Here is a 27361-nt window from a genome sequence, read left to right on the forward strand (position 1 = left end):
ATTTGTAAATTCCAAGTTCACGGTGGCCAGTGAAGGAGATTTCACTTGCCCCGTTACAGGGGCAAGATTTCAGAGTCAGGTGGAGCTAGATTCCAGGCAAAACCTGGTGAAGACAAGCGAGGTGAGTTCTTGAGTCCTTGCTTGGACGCTGCAGGTAAGTGCTTGTAGCTCATACGTCCGTGCTGGTAGGTGATATAATGAAGCAGTTTTGTGTGGGAAGATGGATTTTTTTAATCTTAACATTTTCAAATAGTTTAAAGAAATGAAAGCTCTTAGTTACCTCCCCTCTGTCCCCAAATAACTGCCATAATTTTTCTTTTGGTACTTATTGATCTTTTGCTCATTACAGGGTGTCCCATGTCTCCCATTTTATCTTTACGTGTCAACTTAAATGCCATCTGCCCCAGAAAACCTCACAAGTTTCCCTTGAACTTAACAAATTTATTTTCCTTCATCCTCCCATAACACTTTTTACTTTTTCTACCATGGCACATATTTTGATGTATTGTAATTGCCCATTTATTGACAATATCTACACTACATCTTACATCTTAAGGGGAGTGCTGATATGTGTCTTATTCAGTGCTTTGTTCCTAGAACCTAGTATAGTACTGGCATATAGTAGGTACTCAATAGGTATTTGCTGAATTAATGAATAAATAGAAGGATAAATTCAGCTGGAATATGGGCTCTGGGTATCTGGAAATTTTAATTTAAATGCCCCAAATCTCTTAGCAACTACTTTCAACAGCACTATTTTCACATCATTTGTTTTACTGCTTCGTATAAAATTTCTAGCAAAATAAATACACATAATATTTCTAATGTGGATAGACTACAATTCGATATAATATAGAAAGCTATTTTCTCCTCTGTTTTCCTTATTATCCCTGGTGATATCAGTGCTATTTGCCTTACTGGCCATCAATGGCATCTTGGGCCAAAGAGAAAAATGAATTCTCCAAGAAGCAATAGGATAAATCACATAAGAAAAGTAGCAGTCAATAAGTTAGGATAATATACACATAACAAGCCAATGAAAACATTCTTTAGATGGTACTGTGAAGTATGAGATTATTTTTCTATATTGTCCAAAATTGATTTATTGTCCCCTTTTTCTAAACTACCTTAGGTCAACCAAAGAAAACAGAACCTCAAGATATGGGGTAACTTATTACCATCTTTTAGTTCCACAAAGCTTCTCATGTGTCAACTGGGAATGATCAAGGATCAAGTGAGGAGAAACTCATGAAAGGAGGGAGTCTCAGGAAGATGCTTCCTGCCACCTCCTCACTTTTCTGAAAGCCAAATCCTATTCATTTCTTTTGAGAAGATTTCTCTCACATTTTCTTTCTTTCTTTCTTTCTTTCTTTCTTTCTTTCTTTCTTTCTTTCTTTTTCTTTCCTTTTCTTTTCTTCTTTCTTTCCTTTCTTTCTTCTTTCTTTCTTTCTTTTTAGAGAGAGAGTGCATGTGAGTTGGGGGGAGAGTCCAGAGAGAAAGGGAGAGAGAGAATCTTTAGAGGGTTCCACGCCCAGGGTGGGGCCCAACGTGGGGCCTGATCTCACGGCCCTGAGATCACGACCTAAGCTGAAATCAAGAGTCAGACACTGGACATTTAACTGACTGAGCCACCCAGGTGCCCCTTGTGTTTTCATTCCAGTCAGAATTCGTTATTCCCTCTTCTATGCCCTCCTTTACTGTTTTTTCACATATGTTCATAATTTTGTGTTCAATCTTGTGTCTTTTGATAGAAAATGCATTTCTTGGGGTCCACCTTGAGTTTTCTTGAGCCGCCCAGCGCAGTGACTTTCTTTGCCAATGCTCCATAGATGCTTGTCAGAGAGGCCTTAGCGTCTCTGCAGTGACTTGCCCTACTGTCCATGAGGACATGTGATGTAGAGAACTAGGGTATTCAGATCAAGCGGAAATATGAAGCCAGACATATTCTTAAAAATACAGAAAAGTTTCAGCAGGTACAAGAAGATTTAAATGAAGAAGGTAAGAAGCATTTCAAGAATATCACAGCTTAGCTTAAGCACTGGTGACAGGCCTGGTTCACATCTTGACATTAATATTTAGAAGTTTGTGATTTTTGCCAAATGACTTAACCTCTCTAAATTTCATTCATCTGTAAACTGAGGATAATAAGAGTAATTACCTATGTTAGGCAGACTTATATGATGGCCCCAAAGGCTCCCCCAAACTAGTGTGTACTCTATTCCAATTGCCTCTCCTTGACTCTGGGGGGGACCCGTGATGGAATGTTACTCTCGTGATTAGAGCATGTTACGTGACAAAAGTGAAGGGATATTTCAGATGTAATTAAGATTCCTAATCATTTAACTTTGAGCTGATCAAAAAGGAGATAATCCCAAGTGGGTCTGACCTAATCGGGTGAGCCCTTAAAAGGAGGGTCCAGGGTTTTCCTGAAGGGAAAGAGATTTTGCTACCCTGCTTGAAGAAACAAACTGCCCTGTTGTGAGAGGCCTAGAGATAGGATCATGTAGCAGAAACTGCAGCCCCCAGCTGACAACAGGTGACTGCCAGCAAGAAAAGGGAACCCAGTCCCACAATCACAAGGAGCAGAATTGTGCCAACGACCATGCAAACTGCAGAGGACTCCAAACCTCAGATGACAGCTTAACCCTGGCTGACACATGGACTGTAGCCTTGAGAGACCCCCAAAAGAGGCCCTAGTCAGCTATGCCCAGGGCCTTAACCCATAGAAACTCTGCAATAATAAACACGTGTTTTCAGCAGCTACATTTGTGACCATTTGTTACGGAACAATGGAAAACAAATATGCTACCTTATTGGGAAGCTTTTTAGGTTATAAGCAACGGATTCTGGATAACATTAGATTTTTTAAAAAGCAGAATATATTGGAACAGAATTTGCTATGTCAGAGTTGGAGGAAAAGTTAAATGATCAGGCCTTGGGGTAACGGGGACCAGGGCTACTTACTCATAGGTTACTGTTCAGGATTGGGGGAGGGTGTATTTTGAAATAACCTGCCTTAACCACCATACCTTTGTCACTTGGTCCATGAATTGGATTCTCCTGACAGTCTAATTGACCTTACTTCCTTTAACCATCCCTCCCTTGATGTCAGGAAGTGTTAGAACAGACAGGCCCCCAAGACCGCATGGAATGAGGCTGGGAGCTCCCTAGGATCTAGGTGGTGATGTTAATGAAAGAGGAGGAAGGGAATCTGGGGAAGCCACAAACAAAAGACATCCACCTTGCTCCCTATAGCTTTGTGGAGAAGACATAAGATAACACAGATAAAGTGCATAACACAGTTCTTGGCACTCAGTAATCACTCAGGAAATTTACGAAGCACCAGGGTGCCTAACCCTCATCCTGACAGTAAAATAAAGAACTCTGCCTCTGAAGATGAAAAGGGAAATCCCATCTTGATGAGGGCAAAATTTTCCTCGCACTCAAGAAGACAGGCTTAAGTGCCTGTTGCTACCTAGATGATTTATAATTAAAGGGTTATCAGAGGATAGAAAGTTCTAGATTCCTAAGTGCTATTTGTGCTGATTGTTGCCATGTACTCAAAACCAAACCAGCTCTGAGACAGACTGCTCCAAACTCTGTGGGTCAGGGAGGGAAGCCAACTGACGGTGGCTATATCTCTTTTCACAAAACTCTTAATGGTTGGCTCACAGCTCTGATTGTAAATATGCCGGACGGTGTCTAGGCCCAGCCATCCATGTTTAAATTACGGCTTTCAATGTGAAATTGTAGAAAATTAATTCAGATATGAGATGATAGCCACATTTACTAAGGATCATAAAGCACACCTGTAACAGCTGTGAGTACCTGGTATTGAGTGATGTAGTGGTGTTTTTGAGGTGGGCTTTCTTTTGATCTTTTAGTTGGCAAATGTCATTGGTCAGGAAACCCATTCTGAGGATGGCCCATCTAATCAGGTGGTGTCATTTCCAGCCTGGAACATCACTGATGGCCAAATTTAACTTCCATTCCATTCTGTTCTACTCTACAAGTATTTATCGAGCTCTCGTTATGTGCAATGAACTGCATTAAGTGCTATGATAGATTAAAAAGAAATGGATAGATAAGACACAGCTCCTGACCTTAGGTATTTTATTATCCCAAAAGAGAGACAAAAATTTATAAGGACCAGACACAATATAGAGCTGAATGTGGCAAGTGCTAAAATAGATACAGAGACAGAAGAAAGCTTTAAGTTCTCAGTGTAATTACCTGGAGTTTTGCATGGTAGAGGTAGAATTTGAGCCTTTCTTAATTATACGCCCCTCTGGGACAGTCGGGACTTTATTTATTTATTTATTTATTTGTTTATTTATTTATTTATTTAATTTTTGAATTCCTGGTACCTACAATAATCCCTGACACTCAATATATATAATCAAAAATGAATTAGAAAAAAATTTAAATTGTGGCAAAATATACATACCATAAAATTGACCATTTGTAATGGTACCGGACAGTGGTATTAAGTACAGTCGCACTGTGGCAAAACCATTACCATCATTAGTTTTTGATGTAGGGTTCAATGATCCATTAGTTGCGTATATCACCCATTGCTCATCACATCATGTGCCTTCTTTAATGCCCATCACCCAGTTACCCCACCCCCCCTTTCCTCAACCCTCAGTTTGTTTCCTGGAGTCAAAAGTCTCTCATGGTTTGTCTCCCTCTCTGATTTCTTCCCATTCAGTTTTCCCTCCCTTCCCCTATGATCCTCTGCACTATTCCTTATATTCTACATATGAGTGAAACCATACGATAATTGCCTTTCTCTGCTTGACTTATTTCACTGAGCATAATCCCCTCCAGTTCCATCCATGTCAATGCAAATGGAAGGTATTCATCCTCTCTGATGCCTGAGTAATATTCCATAGTATATGTGAACCACATCTTCTTTACCCATTCATCTGCTGAAGGGCATCTCGGCTCCTTCCACAGTTTGGTTATTGTGGAAATTGCTGCTACGAACATTGGGGTGCATGTGCCCCTTCTTTTCACTACATCTGTATCTTTGGGGTGACTACTCTAGGTACCTCATTCAAATGGAACTCTACAATACCTGTCCTTTTGAGACTGGCTTATTTCACTTCACATGTCTCCAAGTTTCACCTGTGTTATAGCATGTGTCAGAATTTCTTTCCTTTTATAAGGCTTAGTAATATTCCATTGCATGTACACACCACGTTTTGTTTACCCATTCTTCTGTTAACGGACATTTGTGTTGTTCCCACCTTTTGGCTATTGTGAATATGCAGCTATAAATGTGAGTACACAAATATCTGTTCAAGTGAGTTAGAAATTTTGATAGGTCAAGGACAGGGCATTTCAAACTTAGGAAATAACACGAACAAAGGCAAAGCCAAGTGACAATGCACCGCTCTTGCTTGGTATGGCTTCCTCGTGGGTTTGTGGGGTATACTAGCTAAAGATAGAAGGATTGCTCTATTCCGGTGTTTGAAGGGCACTAAGTACCACACTGAGGAGATCAACTTTTTCTAAAGTTATGACGAACCACTTAGGGATTGGGAGCAGGGGAGGAACATTACCAATGCTATATTTGAGGAAGATAATTGTAGTAGAAAGGCTATAGTTAGAAATATAGAGTAGTAATCCCGGCAGGAGACAAAGTAGGGCAGTGGCAGTTGAAATAGTAAAAGGCAGGAGAGGGCGTAGAGGAGAGATTATTATAGAGGAACAATCAATAGGATCTGTTGACAACTGGACGTGGGCGGCCGGAAGAGGAAGTTGTAGTTAAATCAGTGACTGAGAGAACAGTGACATTATAAACTGAGATGAAGAATGCAGAAGGAAGAAGAAGCAGGCAGAACAGTAGTTACCACTTACTAAGCTCTTATCGGCTAGGCACTTTCCAGGCATTATCTCATTTAATCTTGATAATGGTCCAGTGAAGTAGAGGTTATTGTGCACAGGAGGAAACTCAGTTTAGGTAGATTAAGTTACTAATATCTGGTTAAGGGGTAGAATTGGGTGGAACTCCAACCAGCCAACCCAGGTGGAACTCCAAAGTTGAAGCCTTTGTTCTGGTAAACCTCCACACCATTCCATTGTCTTCAAACACATAGAATACCCATGTGGATTTATTTCTCAAGAAATTGGAAATGTAGTTTGAAGCTCAGTGGAATGCTCACATACAAAAATATAGTCCAGGAATTCTTTACATAACAATGAGCTCAAATGATGCTGGGTGAGTACATGAGTTCATTCCAGAGAGAAGGTAGAGATAGAAGGAAAGGCCAGAAGCTAATTCCAGAAACACTCATATTTATCAAGTGGGAGGAGAAGAAAAGACTAGGTCTGAAAGATAAGAGAACATTGAGAATAGTGAATTGGCAACAAGTTTGAATGAAAAGACAATTTCAAAGAAGGGATTAGTCAACACTTCAAATCTAGAAGGTGGACTGTGGTCACTGGATTTAACATTCAGGAAGTCATTGGAGACTTTACAGAGAAGAAAGCATATATCATAACGTCCATGGACTAAAGAATGCATGGGAGGTAGAGAAAGGAAGAAAGTGAGTATAAACTACGTGTTCAAGAAGGTCAGCAGCAAAGGAAAAGAGAGATTATGGCACAGTATTTAAAAGGGTGTAGAGTTGACAAAAGGTTTTCTTTTTCAGGATTGAGAAGATAAGCATGGGTATGTTTTTCTCTGTGAAAAAGCCAGTGCAGAATAATGGACTGTAAATATTGGGAGAATCATGAAAATTCGTGGAGGACTAAAAAGAGGTGTGACCAAGAGCAAATGGCATTTGGAAGCACAGCCTGGGGAAGAAGTAGGGATGTTTTTCACGAGAGATGAGAGAGGAAAAGAGAGAGATTTGGAAGGTGAAGGGAACAGTTGAAGGAGCTTGCATGGGGAGAGAGGAACCCTGGAGCGTAATCCGACCTTGAGATCAGTAAACAGCTGATCTGGCCATGGAAGACTGCGTCGGATAGAGACAAATGAATAGATTATCCAGCTCTACTGGGGACTCCTCTGAGTTAGGATTTTTTGTTTTGGTTTGGCTAGGTTTGGAATTTTTTTTTCTTATTGAAGTATTGTTGATATATGAGATTATGTTAGTTCTTGATGTCCAACATACTGAATCGACAGTTATATACATTACAAAATGATAAGTGTAGTTACCATCAGTCATCATACAAAGTTATTACAATATTATTGACTATATTCCTGTAGTCAATCAGCCGAAATAGCAACCAAAGCTCATATCTCTTTGTGGTCCAATACATTTCAGACTTTCTTGAAACTCCACAGGGACACCTGATTGGATTTTCGTATTTCCCAAATCTCCTTAGCCCTTTTGCAGACCGTTAACTTAGATTACTCCTGACCGCTTTCATCAATGGTATACTGATTTTTACCCACTTCATTCCTCACTGTCTACAAATTCTAAGGGCACATACAGAAACCCTCAACACATTGACTCTAGGAAAGAACTACTGTCTTGAAGAGATTTTCATAGAAAAAGATTGTGCAATTACTGAGATATTGTGAAATATTTCAATACCGAATTTCAAAATTTTATTCTTTAAAGACTTCAAACCCATTGAGAAACCTCAGTTTAAAAACCTTTCTATTGATGGTAGTTTCTGAAATAGAACCAAGGGAAAGGCATAGCGAGTGTAATTTAAAGTGACAGATTGTCTTCTTCTCAAACACTGACATTCCATTCGGCATTCTACATGAACCAAGTAATGTTCCAGATTTTTTTTATATATATATACACACAGTTACACTTACTGTATTTATGTGATGAATTCAATTCCAGATCTAGGTATTAACGATTGGAACCATGCCTCAGTTACCTCCTTTATGAAAGATAACGTAGGAATGTTATAACAAATATTTAGTTAAAAAACTGCAAAGGGTTTGAAAATGTAAAAGTGTAATATAAATGCTAAATAAAGATAATATATTCTGAACAGCAGGCTCCTTTGAAATAGGGCCTATGAATTCCATTAACACTCTATGTTTACATGCTTTTAGGAACTTTTAGGGGGATGTTGCCCATGAGCATATCTGTGACATGATACCTATGGCCTAGTAACCAGCTGGGAAAGGGACAAGTAAAAGAGCAGATGTCATGATTTTTGTATTAATATTTCCTTAAGTCATTCAATATTTTTTTTCATAGTTAACTGTGTGCAGGTACAATTCTGAATGCTAGCAATACTGCAGAAAACAAAAACAGGCAAAAATCCCAACTCTCAGGCTCACGTTTACTGATTACTAACCAGTGCCAAGGTTTAGTCTTGCATAGATCCATTCAATCCTTATAACGACCCTATGAGCTAGGCGCTAATCATATCCCCATTTTACAGATCTAGAGAGTGAGTTAAAATTGCCCTCTACTTTGCAAGTCTAATGGGAACAAGTCATCCTCCTTGCTGTTGCTTGGGTTCTTTTGTTTATCTACTCAATTCAAAGACTGACTCAATTTCCCAGAAGGGATGGGGGAGTTTTTATGGCAATACTCGTGAAGACAGAAATTCTAGCTATATGGGTAGTCTTCATGGTGATTACAGAGTGGCCAGGCCTCTCTAAGACGAGAATAACCTTTGGGAATAGGAGGTCATGCAGAGCCCAGTGAAACTCTGGCACCTCTATCTTTATCTTCTGCTCTGCTCTACCTTATGATTTCTACTTATGCATAGTTTCTAATGCCTGATAGCTAATGAGCCTGCACTCTACCTTGTTCTCTCTGTGAATCGTTTAGTTTTTATAATGCCTATGAACTAACTTTATCTTCAGTATTTCCAGTTCACATAGCCAAGTTTAAGAATATGACTGGTCCATTTCATCACTTTTATTCTTTGGGAAAGCACTCCCTGCTGACTCATAGGCCAACTCTTCCTACTCTATTCAGTCCTGGGATTAAATGTCCTTTCCTGGACCAATCAGCTGTGGTCAGGAGGCCAGGTCAAATGGAAAGAACATTCTAGGGCCAGGCTCTAAGAGTATGGGGGCTATTGTTCTAGACATGTTCTGAAGTCTGGCTTGTGCCTTCTAACATTTAGTCATAAGGCTTTTGGATTTAGGCTTTAAATGAGTGAGTATATTATGAAAAATTATAAATTAACTTTCTTTCTTTAAATTTACAAGGCAGTTTACAGTCCCATATTATTCTACTCTTTTGGATACGTCTGTCATATTTCTATCTTTACTTCTGTATCTAAACAAAATGATAATAAATATTCACATCTATCCAGAAGCTCTTTCTATATTAATTTCCTTAGGATGTTGAGAATGTGATACACATTATAATGCTTTCCCTACCTGATGAGTAATATACCCTTTTTCTTTCACCCTTAGCATTTCAATTACATTTTACCATTACAAGCTTTGTACTGAGAATGTATGCAGATGTGTCACAATGAAGATAACCGGGATTCAAATGAGAGTACTTAATAACCATCTCAGTGTTATCTAGAACACTAACAAGGATATCAAACTCAGCTCTTACAAATATCAATAATAAGAATCTTGGCCAAATCAATGTTAACGTCATTTTTTTACTTGGAAAAACATGGAGCACACAATTATGTAGGCTAAAAAAATCAATAACTTGACTCATCCTTAAAAGTAAGATAATACATTAAAAGGATGATTTCAAGTATTGTTCATTTAGAAAATTTCTATGGAAAGATTAAATTTTACCTCGAGACTTGTGACCAGCAGCACACGTTACAACATGGGGGACTGGTGTTAGAAGAGCAGTTTGTGGCTATGAAACAGATCAAAACTAACTAGCCATTAGGGAATGGAACCCGTGACCTTGATCTCATTAGTACCAGGCTAAAACCAACCGAAGGAGCTATAAACTGATAACATTCTGATACCTAGCAGATGGATGGATTTTCACTGCTTAAAATTCCTTTCTTGGTTCCATATTATTTGTACCAAAATGTGACAGTATTCCTGTTCTGTGGGAAAGATGGGCCAGGACATGGCTTTCAAAGAGGCCCAGGAATCAATTACTCTATTTTCTTTGTCTAACTAGTGAGAGAATTGAAGCCCTGAAATGTGAGGTGACCTGCCTAATGGTTCCCAGCGTGTGCTGGCAGAACTGGATTAGAACGCAAATCTCTTGGACTTCACTCCAATTTCAGTTTGTGAGGGACTGGCCCATGAAGGAGGTCATCCTTGAACTGTTCCAGGCCAGGAAGAGTGAGTCCTGTCAATGCAGGACAAGCTTAGTGTTAGGAAAAGGGAGTTTAGGTTTCTAAATTGAAGTTCACACAGAGTAGAGGTAAGAGAATGGAGTAGAGTGAGAGAGGTTTTATTTATTCTTACTTTTTAAAACGTTTTATTTAAATTCAATTTAGTTAACATATAGTGTATCATTAGTTTCAGGGGTTGAATTAATGATTCATCAGTTGCATACAACACCCAGTGCTCATCACAACAAATGCCCCCCTTTAATGCCCGTCACCCAATCCCCCAACCCCCCACCCCCACCCCTCTAGCAACCCTCAGTTCCTTTCCTATGGTTAAGAGTCCAGTGAGAGAGGTTTTCAATGACCTACACTGGGAGGTGACAGGAAGCCTCCAAAAGTCTCTGAAGAACGAACGTTGTGATTTGTTTAAAATATTTTCCGTGTAAAATAATTTTAGCTTCAGAATATTTAGGAATGGAGTAATCTGAAGTCATTTTGGGGGAAGAAGTTTGGGCTTAAGTAAATCAATACACAGAATAACAAAGGAATGCGCTAATACTTTCATTTGAGATGTCAAGGAAATTGAAATCTCATCTGAAGGATGGATTTGGTATGTAGAAGTCAGGGGGTAGAGCAGGGTGGGATGGGAAGCCGGGAGTGGTGGAGAGTGATGAGATTAAGTGAGGCTGGGAAGAAGGGATTCATGATGAATTATTAAGCAGTGACTAAATGGTGGAAGGGTGAAGGCACAGCAAAGAAGCTTCTACTAGGATATTACCATTTAGGGACCAGATGGAGAGAGGTCCTGTAAATAGTAGCAGTTTACCTGAAGAATACCACAGTATTATCTAGATTCTAAAGCTGCATTCTGCCTTTGTCTCAAGTGGTGGCACTGACAGGTTCTCTGTAGAAAAATGCGGCAGCGGTCTTACTTTTACATGTGAGTACCTTCAAAATATCTCCTACCCTGAACCACATCTTGGGAACAACTGAGATGAAATCTCTGGAGGAGAAAGGCAATGTATTCCAGAGAGCCTCAACTCATCTTTATTTTTGTTAGTGGACCTCAGTAAGTGCACAGGTCCCAGGCAAGCCTTGCTCTCCAAACCCTCAGACTTCTTCTGATTGGATCATTTTTCCCAGAGGAAAAGTGGAACAGCACACCAGGGATGGTTGTCCTTCAAGAATCAGCTTAGCTATGACTTTTTCAGGAAAACCCGCCCTCATTGCCATAGGTGTTTCTCCACCGTCCTTGATCTGCATACCCTACTATGACACACCACACTGTCATGCAATGCCCAGTTCGCCGGCCTCTCTCTTGCCAGACTGAATTCCTTGTGGCCTAGTTTGTGTCTGCTGTAATTCCTTAGCACCTTGCAGAGTGCTCAGCACAAGTAGGCCATTCATATAAGTTTACAGACTTTGAACCAACATCTCTGAAAATATATGTGAAACAGAAATACCATGCAGAAGTTACCTAGAGAGAGTAAATCTAAAATGGATTTTTAGAAAGAAAAATCTAAAATTTAAGGGGTTTTTTTTGGTGATTTGGTCTTAGTTTTGCACGTAGTTCATGGCCTTTCTTTTCTGCTCCTCCTATAATCTGCCTTTGGCCATTTCACTGCTTATTATTCAAGGGCTAAGGGGAAAAGGAGAGGAGCTGAAATTCAGATCAGTTAATTAGGCTGTTTGGGAGCCACTCTGAAAAGGGTTGGATGTAGTGGGTGAAATCAATAGTTAACTGGCGGTCTGAGATTATCTATAGCTCTCACTAACCCAGCCTGCTCCACTTCGCACCCCTAAACCAATGGCTGCCCAATGTGTGAGCATATTTTATAAGCTCATTTCAGCTTCATGGGTTCGTTCCTTTGTTCTTGAGTACATGGCAAGCCACATGTCCTGATTTTTGGTTTGGAGAATTTGGTCACTATACCAATAGAAGAAATTGTGAGGTGGTCAGATTCTCTAGGGTAATTTCATGCTCCTAAAGGAAGAAATTAACAGTTTATTTTCTGAAACTGGTTCAAGGAACATTCCTTAAGTAAAAAAAAAAAAAAAAAAAATCAATCAAGAAATAATATTACTTACATTTTGAAGAAGGGATTTTTAATACAGTATATCCATCTGTGATGTATTTAAATTCTAGGCCTCGGGCAGCAATTTTGGAAAAAAAAAGGCCTCCTTCACCTTTTAGGAGATGCAAAATAAATAGTCCACTCTGAGGGCCAGAGACTTTCCCTTACTTCCCCACCCCTACAAAATATAAGACTTGCTTCTGCTATTCTGGAAATCACACGTGCTACTCCTTTTTTCCCTCCAACTGTAAACTGTCATTGACATTACAATGTTTATCACAACTTCAATTACAGAAATTATTTTGTAATACTTGTATCTAGTAGAAAAGGAGAATGGTGAGCTGCCCAAAAGGAGGCCTGCAGTCAATAAGTGGAAGGCTGTCAATACTGAAATACAATACTCTCTCTCTTGATCTAGTTTTGACGCCTTAACAAAGACAGATTTTGCTATTTAGGACAGCTCAGCCATCTTAAATGGTTACACGAAGAGGGTAGTCCTGGATGTGCCGATTGTCCGGGTCCAGGAACACTGATTTCTAAGTTGAACGAATCCAAACGTATTTCACAACAGAGGCCTAACACGTCGAAGCTGTCAATAAAGACCAACACTTGAGGAACCAAAAGAACACGCAAGTTTTACACGCGCACTTTACCGTGCATTCTTCCAGTCCCCAAAGGGGGGGGGGTTCTACTGCGTAGAAGCTTAAAACTTTCTTATTTTTCATGACCTGTAGCATGCATCGAGCCTTTGGGTAGTGTTTGTATCAGACCAAGGCCCACTCTTTAATGGCTGAATGAATACATTTACAGTACATGCTGGATTAGCTGCTCTGAGAATTGCCTTAAAAAAAAAAGTAAAGTGAAAAATAGACAAAGAAATCTATAACCTGAGCAGTCTTTCATATTTGTTTTGACTGTTCTTGAACCAGCTCTGAGCCGGTGACAAGGATATTGAAAAGATGCACCTGAAACAGTATCTGCGGGCAGCTGCATTTGCCAACCGGCTTTATTGCTGCTTTCCAGCGGCGAAGGCGCAGCAGCAGTAACAGGGAAGCCAGAGCGAGCCTCCCCGGCAGCGGCGGCGGCGGCGGCGGCGGCGGCGGCGGCACCAGCACCAGCGCAGTTTCCCCTCTCCCCAGCCCTGACTCTACGCGCACATGCGCACTGCGCCCGCAGCCCTGGACCATTTGTCAGGACTACTCGTGAGACGGAGAAAAAAAAAGAGAAAATTTGGGGGTAAGAAGCGGTTGATCGGATCTAATCTCTAATTAATCAGAAGATTTGTCCGTGCAAAAGCCATTCATTTATTTTTCTGGGTGAGGATGAAAGTTAAGAGACCTATAGAGAGAAGGAAGCGCACCCTCGTCTTGTGAAACAGATCAGGGGAGGGGAAAGGACAGAAGGGGTTTCTCCCCCACTTCTCTGCGCCTCTGGGAAAGAGGAGAAAACTTAATCCCGGGGAAAAAAGTGGGCAAGTGACTCGGAAACGGCTGGAGGGGGAGTCTCTGGGCATCTCACTCTGAAGTAGTGAGTGCGAGTGTGAAAGAGGAACAAAAGAGAGAGAAAAGAGAAAGGAAAAAATGGGGGGAGGAGAGACTTGTATTTTTTTCTTTGCGCGCACACGGGGAAGGGTGTGGGGGGCCGTGCTGAAGGGAGCCGGGGCGAGGCGGCCGCGTCGGGCTCTCGCCGGCGCGCAGGCGGCGGGATGCGTGTGGGCCCCCTCCCCCGCGCCCCCCGAGCTTGTCACTTTGGTCGCTTTCATGACACCGGGCGCGGGGTGGGGGAGCGCGGCGGCGCCGGGCTCCGCCGGGGTGCGTGCCCGAGTGGGCGCCGCGGAGCTGCAGCCCGGGCGGCGAGCGCGGCCGCCGAGGCGGGGGGCGCCGGCGGGGGGCGCGGGGGCGGCCGGGGCGGCGGATCGGTGCGGCGGGAGGCGCGAGCCCCGCGCGCCGCCCCTGCGGCCCCCTCCGCCCGTGTGGCCTTTGTGCCGGGCGCGCACCGGAGAGCGAGCGAGTGAGCGAGCGAGCGCGAGAAGTACAAGTACGGGAGACCGAGGCAGTGGGAAAAGAGGCCGGGCCACTTTCTCCCCGCTCGGGCTGCGGAGAATGGACTGGTTGAATGTGCAGGCGCGTCTCCCCGGCGTGTGCTGTGTGTGTGCGCGGCGGAAAGGCCTCCCCGACTCCCACCGCGCACACGCACACTCACACGCACGCACACACTCGCGGACCCGCGGCAGGGCTCGGCGGCCGAGAGTTTGCGTTTTCTTCCTCGCCGCCTCCCCCTTCCCGACCGACTGTGTGAGAATTTCATATAGATCAGCTCCAATTTCCGCCATTTTGGGAAAGTTGCACAAAAATAAACCCTCCGGTTTATTTCTGCCCGAGGCAGGAAAGTGCTTCGGGAAGCAAGGCGGCGCGGGCCCGCCGCGGCCGTCCGCGCGGGGGAGGGCGCGGGCCGCGGGCCGGGCCGGGAGCCCGCGCCGTCCCGGCGTTCGCCCCGCTCCGTGCCGAGCCGCGCCGGCCAGGGTGCGGGCGCGGGCGTGTGTCGGGAGGCGGCGGCGGCGGCGGTAGCGGCGGGCGGCGGCGGCCGCGCCGGGGCGGGCGGGCGGGGGGAGGCACGGGGCTGCTTTTCCTGCAACTTGTTTACGCCGCCCTTATATTGGGGAGGCAGAGAGGGGTCCGGGTCGGGCCGCCGCCCGCCTCGCGCCGCGTGCGTGTGCCATTCCGGAATAATGCGTTTTGCACACTCGCGTCCTGGGCCCGGCGGGCCGTCCTCGCGCCGCGGCGGCCGGGCGGGGGGAAGTAGAGGCCGGCGGGGGTGGGGATCGGGAAGCGCAGGAGCCGAGGCATCCGCCGCGCGCCCCGCGAGCTGGTGGGGGGGGGGAGAGGGAGAAAAACTTGTGAGCCCTGGAGGCAGTAGGGGGGCACGGTGGCACGGGCGGGGGGAGGACGCAACTTTTGTGCTGGTGGTAAAACTTTAATTACCTTTAAAGAAAAAGGCCTTTTGATTACCTCTTCCCTCCCCCCCCCTTTCTGGTCAAAGCATGGCCCACAGTGCGACCGTGAGAGAAAGTTTAAAAGCAGGCGGTTTCTTCCCCGCCTTCTGCGCGGAGGGGTGGGGGTATCTGTTTGTCCGTCTGCGCACGGAGAGAGTTGGGGGGAACGAGCCGCCCTGCGGGGTCGCGAAGACTGTAGCCCTTACCCCCCCTTCCACGGGGAGCCGAAGGTAAACGTCGCTTCAGTTTCCCTCCTCCCCGCCTTCCCCCCCACCCCGCTTCCTTTTCCTCCCCCTCCCCGCCGATTTTTTGAGGGGACCCAAAAAACGGAGTCTCTTTCCTTATGCAACTTCCTCGGGCGCTGTGAGCACGGCCCTTCCCCCTCCCTGCATCCCTTGGCCCGCTCCTTTCCCACCTCGGGTCCACCGCCAGAAAAATGCATTAGAAATCATTCAAAGTCTACAGAAACAAAAATAGATTTTTTAATTGTTCTAAGTTTACGTTAAGGGAAACTGAGATGAGAAATAAGATTTTGGGCGGGGGGGGGGCGGACGACGGCTAGGCGAGTGCGTCGAATTTTAATTTTGATTTTCCTAGAGCGTTGTTTGTGATATCTTTATTGGTTTGGGGAGCCCGAGAGTCTCTGTACTGGCTAGTTCGGTCGCGTGGATTTTTGCGCAAGTTTTTAGAAAAACACTGACTCGAGTAGAGCATTTCTCCGGAAAGTTTCAAGTGCAGCAAAATAGCGAACATGCAAAACTGGCCAAGGGGAGACCTCTAGTGGTTAAACGCATCTTTAAGTTCGGAAGGCCGAGAGCAAAGTTTGGCCTTTGCTTGTAGCTACGTAGTCTGTTCAGACGTGGAAGTAATTAGACGACCTGAGCGAGCAGCCAGATGTTGTGTGAATGGATGCCGATCAGAAATAGAAGGTTTAGTAAATTGGAGAGCAGATAAGTTCTGACGACCCAGAGCCTGTAGCTTCGATCCCTCTTCATTTGTATGGGAAAGACACTTTGCTTTTAGTCGGGGATTTGAGATGGGTCCCTTACTGGGTTAGAAACAGTTTGTCTTTGTATTTATCATTGTCTTTATCTTTAATCAGTCAGGAGTCACAGCAGGTCGTTTCATTTTGAATGTTAATAAAAATACAAAGTGTTTAAAAATTCGAAAAAGAAAAAGACCTTTGGTTGAAATGTGTCTTTTATATAAGCTGATCATTTTATTCTCTAATAAATAAAAGGCTGGTATTTAGTTTCTTAACTGTGCAGTTATATATAGTCATAAAATAAGTGGTCCCTTTTAGTCCTAAGAGTATAATTTTGTTTCACTGGTTAAGACATTATTTCTGAATACTTTAAGTTGTGATTTAAACATTTACATACATGGGAAAAAACTGCTTACATAATACCTATTCATTGGCCAGTGTGTGTTCTGCAAAGTAACTTTAATATTAAAGCCAAAAGCACTGAGAAAAATTAAAATTGAATCAAATGATCCCTGTAACTTTTCACCTGCTGGTCATACAAAGGGGGACTCTTTAATTTAGGAATTTAGGATAAGGGAATGGTATGAATGATAAAATCCATTTCATCTTATCCAGAACTAGTTTATTTTATTTTTAATATACTGACTGGTATTGTGTAAAATTATGCAGTAAGTCAATGATTCAAACTTTAAACATATTTATTGTGGACTTGAAGGCTTCTTTTTTATGAGAATGCATTGATTTTATTTTTCCTCTCTTTCAATTAGTGCTGGACCTTTAGGGGAAGTCTTGGAGGTGGACAGCAATCCTACAAGACCACTGGAGAGTTATATCTTCACTGCCATTAGGTAAGATTTGCTTGTTGAAACAAATTGCTTGGTATTTTTGCAAATGTTAAAAGCTGCACTTTGGGATCAGGAAGGAGAATGTGGGACGGGGTTGGCAGAAAAGCATCATTTTGTAGGGGCTGCTTTCAATGCATGAAAGTCTTGAGGTGAAGTGTGATTGAGGCTCAAGTAAAACATTAGGAAAAGTTTGGAGATTGTCCTGGATAATTTTTTGACTGGCTCTTTTACTAGATTCTTAATTTGTGTTTCAGTTGTACCTGTTTTCTACTGAAAGTAAATAGTTTTATTCTTTGGAATTGAAAAAAATGGGAAAACTAGAACAAAGCACTTGTAAGTTAATGTAACTGTTGTAATACAGTGATATGGAAGATTCTGGAATTTGTTAAAATTTTGTAGGTGAAATTTACAACAAGAGCTTTGGGGCATTTAAGTGATTTAACTTTTGTGGCTTAAATCCATTGTGGGACCACTTGTGCCAAATCTCATGTCAAAGGGCTGTAGTGATTTTCCAGCATGTTAGCATAGATTTGTCAACTTTTGAGCATATCTACACAGAGAATATAGCTGTTGTCTAGTAAGATCCCTTTGGTAATTTTGGAGGGTGCTTGCTGGTTTATCTCTAGTAATTCAGGGCCTATTTTAAGGACAAAGGTTGTTCTCAGGCAAAGAGGGCAGCCCTCTGTAGGTAAAACATCAAAGTATATTTGTACTACTCTAGTGCTTTCTATTTATACCTCCACGCCCCTCCCCCCTTAATTTTTTTCCTCTCCTTTTTTGCTTCTTTTCATTTGGTCCGTCTTAAGTATTAAAGGAATTGCTAATTATTGTTCAGCAAAAACAAAATCAATTAGTTCTACCTTTTATGAGTAGGACTAATAATCCTCATTGGGCTCTCTTAGAACCAGGATAGGTATGACCTAGATGTCAACACTGAATAATTACTGATGTAAAAATGATTGTTAACAGGAGTTCGTTGTCATTTTCTGCTTGTGGATGGTCTTGAATGGTGTAATTAGCAAAGTGAATAGATGGGGTCCAGGTGGAGGATGCAACAAAGACAGTGGGGTGAGAATGGCTGCAAGAAGGTCATGCAGACAGAAGTGGGGTGCAAGCAGATAGAACGTGTTTCCTAGGATGCTGAGTTTCATGTTTAGACATGCTGAGTGGAAGGCAGCGACTATTTTTTTTCGCTTGGGGAATCACTGTGGCTGTGGATAGAGTCCTAGAGTGGGGATCAGAAGACAGTTTGGCCTCTAAATGTATCACATTGTATCAGTCACTTTTCCTCTTTCAGCCTAGATTTCTCCATCTGGAAAATGGGGGCAACAGTGCTTGCCTCACTTCCTTTGTTGAAAGGATAAAATAAAATAAGGTTTTGAGAACTATAAAGACTTATTCAAATGTTTGGTAGTCATATTACCATTTTACCTTAGTCAGGTTTTGTGAAGGGCAGGAAGTAGGTTGTAAAGGGCAGAACAGAGTGTTTTAAATCCTGGCTAAAATTATGACATTGGTTTCTGGTATATATATTATGTGGACTTGTCATGATACTTCTAGGGGATATTTCTTCCTTTAGGAAAAAAAGTAGTTTATCTTTAATAGCATTGGCTCATTGCAGGAAGGGACCATGTTTTAACATGATGCTGAATAGAAACTGAAATTTATTTATCCCAATCTAGTCATTTAATAGGTAGGAGTAAGTGAAATAAATCAAATTTAAAGTGATGCCTAATTGTGGAAATGGGAGGGTAGTGAAAGTAGAAGGGTTGGTGAGAGGGGAATTCGTGTGCTGTAATTAATATTGTAGTTGTGTGAGTCTGCTGGGAAATGAGCATGAGAAAATAGGTAACTGGGGTAGTAAGATTTATACTCTAGGGGTCAGAAAATGGGTCCTGCAAATGACTGTGGATTTAGGGAAAGGTCCATGCAGGGCTTCCCCCCGCCCCCCACTTATGTTTTCTAGACCCCTTTGCTAACTTTATTCTAATTATAACCAACTGCCTATTATCTAGATAGAAAAAAATCACAAGTACTGTCTGTTACCATTCTCAGTGTGCTGATACTGAACTTGACAAATCCTGACAAGTTTTAGTTTTAGTTCATCTCTCTTCTTTTGTAGATTATCCAATCAATGTTCTAAGAATTCAAAAACCCAGTAGTGGAGGGAAGAAGAAATATGTGTCCTGTTAAATTAGTCCTCGAGTAATTGAGGGTTGCTTCTTGAATAGTTTCCCCTGGTTTGTTTGGTAGTTTATTTCCAAGAAATCTATTCCAACCAAGGCTTTTTGTGGCAGATATAGTTAAGATAGGAAATTTATAAGAGAAGTTACTTTATGTGGTATGGGACAAGGCTACCCTTGGGGTCGGAGGATGGGTAACCTGGTGATCCCTCTTGCAGTGTTTCTACTAGTTAACTAGTTTTTATTGAGCTCTTATAGTGCTGAACACCAAAAGACTAGGTCTTTGCCTTTGAGTTCTCTAGACCCTAACCCCAGGAGTGGACACAACTCTGAGCTCTGTTAAGAAGAATATAGCAGCTGTACTTGGTACCAGTAGGAAAGAACAAGGGACCCAGCACTCTTGGGAACCAGTGAGGCAGGACACAGATTCCTGGGTTGACTGAGCAGAATGATGCCATATAATCGTATATACATGGCACAATATTCCATCCCTTTCGGGATGCTTAGTCTTCAGAAATTAATAAGATGCTCTTTACCCACGATCATGGAATTTCTGAATTGTATATTCGGTGAGGGCGATGGGTTTGGGCAGTTCTTTTCTTCTTTGACTAGTCTGTTCACAAAGATAACTTTTCTGGTGTGGATTTCTCTACCTGCTCCCATTGAGGGACTCATTCCTCACAAGAATTTGGGGGACACTGTATTTAAAGGTATTTGGGCAACACTGTACTTAAAGAGAACTGTTTATACCTTCATATGTATGTGCATGTGTATATGACATCTTGAAATTCAGGCCATCCATAGAAAATATATTTTGTAAAGGACCTCATTATCCAATGAGAATATTCTCAGGTTGTCTCTTTAGTAAGTTAAATTATTTTACTGACGCATGAGGATATGAGTAAACAATAGTACATTATGAATTAGTTTGTACTGATTATAGCAACAGCTATGTAGCAAGTGGATGAAAGCAAAACACCAGGAAAAGGGTACCCTTGCAATGTAACTGAGTTTGATTTATGAAGTCAAATTGAGAAAGACATTTAAGAAATTTCCCCACTGATGAGACAGGGTGGTTTGGGGGAAAGAACAAGGACTTTTGAGAGGACCTTGAGTGAAGTTGGGTGATGTCGGATGAGAGAACTTCCTTAGAAGTGGACCCAGCATGGGTTACTTGGACAGTGATTGGAGGAATTATATGTGTATTATACGTAAGAGTAAAATGCTTCCTTTATTATTATTCTTCCTGTAAGCCAGTGTTTTGTGTCAGTCAACAGATATTTATTGAGCAGCTATTTTTTGGAAGTCTCAGTTGGGGAGTGCTTCCCATAATCTTCACTTAGAACAGGGTTGAATGAATGCATGAATGGGTTAGGGCTTAAAAGAAAGCCGCAGACCTTGGCCTCCATATGTTCATAATTCTAGTTGAGGAAATAACCCACACCACGTACAGTACAGTGGTGATTAATAAAACAAAGCCACAGTTCGGTGCTTATGCTCTGGAAAGGAAGAGATGAACGCAGGGAGTACTGTCCTGGTACCACTGGATGTGGCCTTAAGCATATTGCTGAGGTAAGGACCTGGGAGGTGGGGCACCGTCTGCAAAATACTGCCAAGTGTTGATACATTAAGTATAATTGTATATTGAGTGCCTTCTGAATGTCAGGCATCGAGCTAGGCACTTTACATTTTTTCATTCATTCATTCATTCGTTTATGTATCCAGTACTTACTTAGTGCCTTCTGTCTGCCCAGGTGCTAGTGTAGCACTGAGTATTATCTCTAATACTTTCCCTAACCTTGAGTAGTTGGTATTATTATTTCACTTTTAGAGCAAACTGGTGCTCAGAGATACTTAGTAACTTGTCTAAGTTCCTATCATGCAGTTTGAAAGGGGTAGGATCAGGGAAATTGCTACTGGCTTATGATTGTCTTGTTATGTCTTTAGGTTTCCAAGTTTCAAAAAAGTAATTCTTAGACTATTTTTAAGAAAACACATTTCCAGATTAATGTATTTGGTCTTATACTTTTGTTTATTAAGATAAGCAATAGCAAACAGGTATCAAAAAAGACAATGGGAAGAAAACTCTCTCTCTTCATTTTCCTTTCCCTTTTTTTTCTTTTTTAAACCGAGAATTGGGAAAAAACCAATTACTGAAATATACTGAAAAGAACACCTTGGTCTGGCTCATGGCCTTGAAATGATCACAAACCGTTAAGAAAACATAACTCAGATTAGGTATGAGAATTACTGGGCTTATTTGTAAAGAGGTTTCACTTGTTCTTTGTAGGAAGAGACTAGATGAGGCAGTAAGGTTAGTTCTCAAAAAATGTAGATCAGTCAATAGAAAAGATGGGACCTAAATTTATTAAAGTGAACACAAAAGATGATGGCATTTGCTCAGAAGGCAGGATTATAAAAGGAAAGAATTAAATTGAGACATAGAGATATTGGTGGGGAGAAGCTGGGGGCAGGGCTGAGTGTAGAGTGCTGGAATCAAAATTAAAAAAAAAAGAAAACAGGAAATATGACTAATCATACATTCAACAACAGCACTATGGTGACTGTTGTACTCTTTAACCAGGAGAGTATGCTCACGCTTGCCAGATGAAGTGAAGAGTCTGTTTATTCATTGGGTGGTTCTGTGTTGCAGTGGGAGTCAGGCAGTGTCTTTGGTATATGAGTTACGGTCCATCAAGCAGAGCTTTGGTCTGACTTAGAAGGATACCACTGCATGCATTGATCATAGGGTGATAGACTGTTTCTCCTTTAATGAAGCTCTATCACCCTATAAACTTTTTTGAGCACTTACCACACGCAGGGCTGTTTTAAGATTGGACCGTAGCTTTATGTTATGTGTAATTTTGTAACATTAAACTATTTCAGAAGTAGAACATTTTGAGTAGGATTGTTCAGGGACCAAAATCATTTGATTATTTTCCCCTCGTCTGTTACACTGACTAAATCCTGAACTATGAATTGAAATTCCTAGGAGATCAATGTGGTTAGATTGTTAAGTGGTCTAAATAATTCACCCTATTGCTTTGTGTTCTTATTTGGTGGATTTGAGGCCTAGCTGTTCAATCTGTTGATAAGGAGTTTAGCTACAAATGATTATCAGGATAAAACCTATAGACTTGACTTGTGTGGGAGAAATAAAATCTGGTCACATCTACTTTATTAGATACAAAAGAGAAATCAAGTGTAAATTTCTTAATTTTAGCTCTATGTTCTATAAAAATACAAAGTAGAGTAAGAAAGAAGATACTACTTTTAGCTTTTAAAAATTATGAAATGAAATAAGAGAAAAGAACAAGATACTACTTTTAGTTTTTCTTTTTTGAGTTCATGCGTATTTTGCATAAGCATGGACGTATCTGTGTCAGACAGGTTCTTGTTCTTTTTATGCCCTTTGTGTCCCTTTAATGGGTGTAAAATTTCTATTATGACTCTATTAGTGTAGTAATGTTGATGATATGATAGCACTTGTCAGGATATTTTTGTTTCAAATTGAGATATCTTATACTCTGTACACTGAAAATGAACTTCCAATAAAAGCATTTGATGAGAGCATATTAAATATGCCATAGGCCTGTTAATGTCAGTTTGTGATTTCGTTTTCTATGTACATTTTTTTTTCTTGAAAGGCATTTTTCATTTTCTGTTCCTCCTTTAGAGGAAGTAAGTAGGTTAGGCCACAGAATCTCAAATAATTCATCCTTCTTACAGTAACAAGCGGGAAGGCAGGAAGTTGAGATTTTGTGAAGGTTGCTTTCGGTGGCTACCCCTTTGTGTATAATCTCCATGGCAGAAAAGGTAGCAAATCAGATAAACCGTGGCTGCATTAATAGGATCATTCTCATTAAAATATGACCAGGACATACAGGTTTTGAGAAAATATCAATAAGAAGGCACCATCCTATAACCGATTTCGTATTTAAAGGAAGCATCGGTTAGTTGCCACTGAGGCATCTACTGTATAAGGATAGATGTGGATATAAAACCCAGATTCTGAAGAATTTGTTCTTGATGGTACTGAGATTTCATTTCTTATATTGAAATGATCTTGAGTTTTGCCTGCCTAAAATCTATGAACTTGGGCCCTGTGGGCAAAATTTTACATCTCTCCACAATGGGATCTCAATTCCAGTATGTGTGCGATTCAGAGTTCTTATCAGACGGGTGAGTAGACTATCAAAGCTCGTATCTGTCATGCTTGATTTGAAAGGAAAATTTTTCTTTGTAGCAATATGTGTTTGTTGAGAGATGCTTCAAGTGTGAGTTTAGATTTCTCTCTTATCCTTATTGAATAAGCCTGTTTAAGAGGTTTGAATTTAACTTCTTTTGATGTGTCCTCCACTGACACTTAAATAAGGAGAGTTTCTTGGAGCAGTAATGTTATGCTTCTGCCAACAAGGCAAGTAAATACTTAGCATTCTAGCTGTGAGTTAGAATTTCACTGAAGAATATGAGATCGATGGACAAATGAATCTGATCTTTTTTTTTCTGATTTCCCCCTCTCCCCGCAACTAGTCTGTTGCATTTTTCCCCTTCTCTTTTTATCCATTCATTTGATGAAGTGTATGAATACCTACAATGGGTATTCATAAGGGATAAGGAAATGAATAAATCAAGGTCCCTTTCCTCCAAAGCCTCATCTAAGTAGATGACCATGATACAATGTCAGAAGTAGTGTGATGGGGGTACAGACTGTCTCTTCCTAGTCCCTCTTCTGGTGTATCGCAGACACATACTCCAGTACTTGTAAAGAGAAGGACTCATTCTGGTCTCCTTTGGGAAGGATCCATAGCTTTCATTTCTCCTCCCGGTCTTTTGCAGGACCTGGAACCACAGTGGGTATGGGAGGAAGCTTTTATACCTCCTCAGCAAAAATCTCCATCAGGTTGCCCATGGTCTACTCTTGGGTAATCATTCAGAGATGATGTCCTTCTGACTTTTTTTGGTTGTGATAACGTTCTGTTCTTTATAAGAGTGTGGCAGAACGAATCCTTATCGACCTTATATCACTTCCCCAAATTCATTTTGAAATTTTACATGTCCATGAAATCCAGAGTCTTACCAGTGTTCTTAACCTCCCATTTTTCTTTACCTTCAGCTCTAGACTCCTGGGGCATCCTTTAGGGCTTTGTGGCTCAGAGGTCTTGGCCTTTGCAGTTATCACTCCCCTGCCCTGGTGTGCTTCAGATAGTGGGCAAACTGGCGCCTGCAGGGAATGTGGACACTGGAGAGCAGTTTGATTTGTTTTCTTCGAAATAGCTGCAGCTCCATGTACGGCGGGTCTACCATGTGCAAAACACTCTTAGCATGCGTCATTTGAAAAACAAGTTTTTTACAGCTCTGTAAAGTAGATATTCCCATTCCATTTTATTGATGAAGGAGCCTAAGGCTCAAGAGAGGTTAGGTACCCTGCCCAGGATTATGCAGCAGTTTGGAAATTACGAGGCTCGGACCCAAACCCAGGTGCTCTAGCCCCGGAGCCTGTGCCTGTCACCATCACACTAGATTGGCTTCTGTGTTGGCGAAAATACAACATGCTGGGCCCTGTGGTATAGTCTGAGGGCCACTGTCTTGGGAGATGAAAGTTTGTTTCTTGGCTGGATGACCTCAATTTTCTTGCCTGTAAAATATAATCAGTCTGAAGAGGTCGTCGTGAGGGTCAAATAGGCTGCTGTTAGTGAGATCCTTTAAAATGACAACGCGTGGAGGAGACCCCTCTGCTCCGGTATGTCTGTACCCCCTTCATGTATATTAGGCTTTCTGCCTCTGGCCGGTCACCCCTTTGGAGCCTTGTGTTTGTGAGGGTGTGAGTTCTCCCCTTACAGGCTGTGTACCTCTCTGAGGTCGTGTAGGCCATCAGAGAGTCAGGCAGAACACCGTAGACAGGCCTGAGGAGTCAGAGGCCGTATCTTTCTCAGGATCACTCTCTCCAGCCTGGACTTCAAGGGCTACGGGTCCGGAGGGCATTCTCCAGTCTTAGATACCATGAATCTCAACACCGGAATGCAGGCTGGGAACTAGGTCTGAAGGTAGCATTTATAGTTGAATCTGACGTGAAGGTGAATACATTTTATTCCTGTAAAATGCTACCCACTTTCATGTCATTTCCTGAATTTATTTTCCGTAGCTCAGCATTTTCCCAAAGGCTGGGGGTAGGGGCTGGGGGGTTGGTGAGCTCCACGGAATTCGATGCTCTGTGATAATAGAGTCACAAGGCTAGGTGACCGTGGGAAGCCTTGGCTTGGCCAGCACTTCACAGGTCGCCGCCCTGCTGCCGATGTGCGCTGTGCGTATCCTGAAGGACCCCCAGGGTATTCCACGTCTCTTTCAACAAAAAAACTTTGTCTCCCAGGCCATGATTCAATGGTCTCCTGAAGGTTGTGTTTTCCGGAACAGACTGGGAAATGTTGCCCTGGCCTTTCATCTAGTTTCGTTTCAGAGCCTTAGCCTGGCCTGCAGTGTGTAGTCAGACCAGCATGGAGGCAGAGAGAGCCTGGCCTTCGGGCCCCTCTCCCTCCCGGGGCGGCAAATCCTTCTCCATCACTTTGGAGGTATTGTCCTATCAAGAAAGGTAATGGTCAAGGGAAACAAAAGCAAAAGTAAACTGTTGGGACTACACCAGATAAAAAGCTTTTACACAGAAAAGGAAACCATTAACAAAACAGAAAGACATCCTACTGAACAGAAGGAGATATTTACAAATGATATATCCAAAAAGGGGTTAATATCCAAAGTATATAAAGAACTTAGACAACACAACACCAAAAAAAAAAAAAAAATCCAATTAAAAGATGGGCAGAAGACTTGAATAGACATTTTTCCAAAGCAGATCTGCACATGGCCAACAGACAAATGAAAGATGCTTGACATCACTAACCATCCAGGAAATGCAAATCAAAACCATGGTGAGATAGCAGCGCATACCAGTCAGAATGGGTAGTTTAAAAAAGACAAGAAATCACAAGTGTTGGCGAGCACATAGAGTAAAGGCAACCCTTGTGCGCTGTTGGCGGGAATGCAATTTGGTGCTGCCACCATGGAAAATAGTATGGCAGTTCCTCAAAAAAATTAAAAAATAGAAATGCTGTATGATCCAGTAATTCCACTACCAGGTATTTACTTAAAGAAAAAAATATATTAATTTGAAAAGATGTGTGCACCCCTGTGTTTATTGTGGCGTTACTTATAATAGCCAAACTATGGAAACAGCCCAAGTGTCTACCCATAGATGAATGGATAAAGATGTGAGACACACACACACACACACACACACACACACACACACGCAATGGAATATTACTCAGCCATAAGAAAGAATGAGATCTTGCCATCAGCAACAACATGGATGGGCCTGGAGGGTATTAGGCTAAGTGAAACAAGTCAGATAGTGAAAGACAGAAACCACATGATTTCACTTGTATGTGGAATCTAAAAAACAAACCAAATGAACAAATAAAAAAACAGACTCTCAAGTATAGAGAACAAACTGCTAATTGCCAAAGGGGAGGAGAGAGGGAGCAAGAGCAGAATAGGTGAAGAGGATTAAGAGGTATAAAAAAGAACTAGTAGTATTTTCTGGAGCTATGTAAATATGACATACTATTAGCAATAAAATACCTGCTTTTATGGAGTGATCTTGAGTCTTGTGGTATTTAGATTTTGAACAGGTGGCCTGCCATAAGAGATAATACAGAAATACAATTAAATGAGAGAAACAAGTCACTGTCTAATTTTTTTAAGGTTACTTGAGCAGCTTTTGTGAACTCGAATAATTGTTAAACCAGATAATTATAATAAAAAGCTAATGTTTTGTTGACTGCTTGCTATGTGATAGGCACTAGGCGAAGGTTTCATCTGATTACCTCATGGAATCGTCACCATTGCCCAATGAAGAAAGGTTCCATATGCCACAGCCACACCTTGTAGGTGGGGAATTGAGACTTCCAGAGAGTAACTGGTCTGAGGTTACTGAATAGGCAGTTGTCAGATTTTGCAAAATGAAATGAAGAGGAGGAAGGGAGGGAAGTGGTTGAGGAAAGGGCGAGGGACAGAAGGGGGAACTG

The 27361-nt window shown here is 41.9% G+C and overlaps 1 protein-coding gene across 7 annotated transcripts in view; it reads left to right on the forward strand.

Moving 5' to 3' along the window:
- The first annotated feature begins 13375 nt into the window (after positions 1-13375).
- Positions 13376-27361, forward strand: part of L3MBTL3 (L3MBTL histone methyl-lysine binding protein 3) — a 111523-nt gene continuing 97537 nt past the window's right edge. For 3 of the 7 annotated variants that reach the window (XM_045805573.2, XM_045805568.2, XM_045805574.2), the window contains exons 1-2: positions 13376-13511; positions 17020-17100. The gene's annotated coding sequence lies outside the window, so the exon portion shown is untranslated. Of the gene's footprint in view, positions 13512-14293; positions 14313-14341; positions 14570-14778; positions 14798-15211; positions 15498-17019; positions 17101-27361 lie in introns of those variants that run through there. The other 4 variants (XM_045805571.2, XM_045805570.2, XM_087865481.1 and 1 more) reach the window with 4 other exon arrangements.

This window comes from Ursus americanus, chromosome 11 (genome assembly GCF_024610735.1).
Source record: "Ursus americanus isolate L20-20 chromosome 11, mUrsAme1.1.p, whole genome shotgun sequence".
NCBI lineage: Eukaryota > Metazoa > Chordata > Mammalia > Carnivora > Ursidae > Ursus > Ursus americanus.